At 42.4% G+C, this 3,778-nt stretch overlaps 1 long non-coding RNA gene across 1 annotated transcript in view; it reads left to right on the top strand.

Annotated features, from left to right (window-relative positions):
• LOC104945310 (uncharacterized) overlaps positions 1 to 2,839 on the top strand; it is a 7,704-nt gene extending 4,865 nt beyond the window's left edge. Inside the window, exon 3 of the long non-coding RNA XR_798327.1 lies at positions 2,830 to 2,839. This is a non-coding gene — a long non-coding RNA (uncharacterized lncRNA). The remainder of the gene's footprint in view (positions 1 to 2,829) is intronic.
• The last annotated feature ends 939 nt before the right edge of the window (positions 2,840 to 3,778 follow it).

Raw genomic sequence — 3,778 nt, 5'->3', positions numbered from 1 at the left:
AGGTGAGCGCAGGCAGGTGACAATATTGCCACCTGTACTGAAGACTAGGGCTGCTCGATTATGGCAAAAATCATAATCTCGATTATTTGGGTCAATAATTGATATCACGATTATTAAAAACGATTATCCATTTACTTTGAAAACATGAATTTATTGCAGAAAAAAAAATGTGAACAGTATGTTTTTAACAGTTGATTACCCTGAACTTTATGTATAATTCAACTGAAAAAAAAAAAAAAAAAAAAAAGATTTGAAAAAAAAAAGTAATAATAATAACAAATAATCGTTTTATTTCGATTACGTTGTTTTCGTAATCGTTGCAAGCCATAATCATAATTGCGAATAAAATACGATTAATTGAGCAGCCCTACCTCGTACCCTATGTAAGAATATTTCAATGGCATGGCATATATAAACAAATTAGCTACAGATGATCTACACTTGATTACCACCTTCAGCACGAACATGCACCATGCTACAGAACGTTACAGAACGTTTGTGCAAAATCATGTGCTGTTACTCCCCTGAGTGCAATGCCATGTCGTGAACTGTTGACACTTGCTTAGTGTGTTTTTCAAAGCCTTGTCTCACAAGCACCTGGGTTCGGTTTCATCACCAGAAATGTCAATTGTAGTTGTTAAGGATAGCGTTAGCACACATCTACTCAGTTTCAGTTTACCGGAAAAATGAATGGTGGCTTTTTGTACGATTGAAAGTATAGTGGTGCATTTATTAAATATGGAAAAAAACCATAAGTATAACTTTTATTTATATTTTAATGTGCTCACCAGAGCAAGTGTGGCTGCTTGCGTAGCTTCTGTAACGTAGCCATGGCGGCGGTTGTTGAGTGTGAAAAGTGTCCAGCATTTCACACCAAACCTTTTGACTTTTATGAGTGCACCATCCAGGCATTCAGCGCATTTTCCCCAAGCTAGAGCAGATGTGATATTACTTGAGCGGTGTTTAAAGGTGGACGACAACAATCTATTTATACTTCCATGACACAGTTGCGTGGAGCTACGTTGACGTGAACTCCTAACACCCGTTGAGTGTACCCGATAAACAGGTACGAGCTCTCTGCAGCAGTTCCCTCTGTCGCAGACCCTATTTCTCTTTCACTCGGACATCCAGCTGTAAGCAGAGAGAGGGGGAGAGGGGTGAATGGTGGGATAAGGGGGGAGACTGACAGAACGTTATATTGTTCAGTAAAGCTGCGTGACAGGGAATCTAGGATGTGAAGAATTTAAAAGAGGAAGTAACGATAGCGCATGATTGACATACGTGATGGGTCGTAAGTGGAAAGGATGGACAGGGAGAGCGAGAAGCTGTGTGTGTGTGTGTGTGTGTGTGTGTGTGTGTGTGTGTTTGTACTTGTACATAAGCTTCAGCGGGAGATAGTGTGTATTCATGACATGAGGTAGTCAAAGGCTTAGTGACAGCTTTAGTGAGGCAGACAGCAATTACAGTTATTGAGTGTGTGTGTGTGTGTGTGTGTGTGTGTGTGTGTGTGTGTGTGTGTGTGTGTGTGTGTGTGTGTGTGTGTGTGTGTGTGTGTGTGTGTGTGTGTGTGTGTGTGTGTGTGTGTGTGTGTGTGTGTGTGTCGTGTGTGTGTGTGTGTGTGTGTGTGTGTGTGTGTGTGTGTGTGTGTGTGTGTGTGTGTGTGTGTGTGTGTGTGTTGTATACCCGTGCAAACCTGTGTCTACAATTATAGTCGCATTTGTGTGTTTGCTGACTCAGCAGAACTCATCGGCACATATTTGTGCGACCTCGACTTTTTAATGCGTCATTTTCCGTTTCAAATCTGCATTTAATCTATTTTTTAAAAGCCCATTTGTAGCTGTCTTGTTCTGTCTTCTCGTTGTTTTGTCTCCGATTTTTCAAAGGTGTGGAGCTTCGCTTTGATCCCAGCTACTTGTCAAGAGTGGGTGCCGAGTGTTTATCAGACCAAAACAGCCTCCTGCCATTTACTTAAAAGCCAAATCCATCATCCCAAAAATAAGCTGAAGTCTGTCTTCCGCTGGGAACTGACACTCGAGAAAGAAAACAGCTTTTTTTAGGCAGATGATCCCACCGAGCTGTCGATGGAGGAGGAACGTGATGAGCTGAAGACAAGCTGTCATTAGAGAACGATTAACCCTCGTCCAACCAATAAATCTAACAAACAAGAACCACAGACTGAAGAATTAACTAGTGTAAGAACAAATATCATAGCTAAACTTCTCCTGTCAAAACATTATTAGTTATGTCAAATACAACTTGCTCTTGATTTTGTTCATTTTGAGTCAATAGACTGGCACTATACTATAGTTCTATAGATATTGTGTATATTGTAATATATAGACATCTAATTTAAATGTACATTATTATTATTGCATAGTCTTTCTTTAGTTTATTTAATTACATTTTTATATTTTATTATATATTTTTACTCCAACTTATGTTTGTATATATATTTTATTGCAGATTCTTACTTCGTTCCCCCCCTTACTTTAGTGTTCGCGGTCCTGTTTTAACTGCTATTACATTAACACTAGGGCTGCATGATTTTGGGGAAAAAATCGAACTGCGATTTTTCTGACAAATATTGCGATTGATATTCGATTTGCGATATTTGTTTTTAAGCGACCCAACGGAAGTTTATTGTAAAATGCAGCCATAACTCCGGCTGTAGGTAAGGTCGCATCAACATGCTCCCGTCTCTAGCAACCCCCGCCAGCCCGAGCTACGGCAGTGGAAAGAACCTAACACTTACATGAAACTTCCGTTGGGTGCTTTAAAGTCAAGCTTCAGTTAAGACTCACCCTGTAACGGCCCGTTCCACAGCTACAGCTTCGACAGCTTCAAAAAACGCGGGTTTCCAACACGTCAGGGCCCACTTCACTTTGAATTGGGATGGACGTCACGTTGCCTCGCTTTTTGCCGAACTGAATTGTGGGCTAGGCATAGCCGTCCTTCTCCGGCGTCTTCCGGCTGCGCAGAAGTTGAACAATGATCAACTTCGCAGCCAATCAAATCCCGTTTATGCAAATCCTGACAGTTCAAGCGCTAGGGCCAATCAAACCGCGTGCAAGCTTGGAGAGCCAGACCGCCAGTTCATTTCCTCATATTGCCAAACGGGAAATTTACGGTAGCAAATCACGGTTCTTTCGGACCAGAACTATTTACCGGGATACAAACCAGGCATGGAGGGAGGTGGCCAGAGACATTGCGGTGAAACGGTAGGTTTTTGCCTGTCTGGGGAGTTGCTAGGGTTATATTAATATGATATGGGCTCTCAGTAAAGGATCCCGCGGCGTTTTTTGCGTTGTTGTATGCGGGGGGGCGGGACAGTCATGTGATTGGTTGTTGCGTCGGCCGCTGCTCCGAATAAATCCCCAAGCTTCAGACACGCCATGCTCAAGCTTTTGTTTTGAAGCTGTAGTGTTGCGACGGGCCGCTATAGAAACATGGTGATGGAGCATTTACTAACCTGACTCAGGGATGGTTTGTTTCACGCAACCCATCCTAGGAAAAGCTCTGGAAGCCATTTGGAGGGCAGGGCACTTTCAAAACAAATTACTTGGGCAGATGATGTTGGGGGGGTCCAATCTGTCGCATCACTTCTATCATGGGCCCACTTCTGATTGCGTTAACAGATTTAACTGGTACATGTGCGGAGCACAGCCACTTCAGATGGTGTGGCCATGATCTGACACACAAAGAAGAAAAAGAAAATACGTTAAAAAAAATCGCAGGCTTTGCGCGGTTTGATAACGCCATCATTTCAAATCACGATTTT

The sequence above is a fragment of the Notothenia coriiceps genome, unplaced genomic scaffold (genome assembly GCF_000735185.1).
Source record: "Notothenia coriiceps isolate Sejong01 unplaced genomic scaffold, NC01 NC01_scaffold00000339, whole genome shotgun sequence".
NCBI classification, from domain to species: Eukaryota; Metazoa; Chordata; class Actinopteri; order Perciformes; family Nototheniidae; genus Notothenia; species Notothenia coriiceps.
This window is presented reverse-complemented; position numbering and strand designations above follow the sequence as displayed.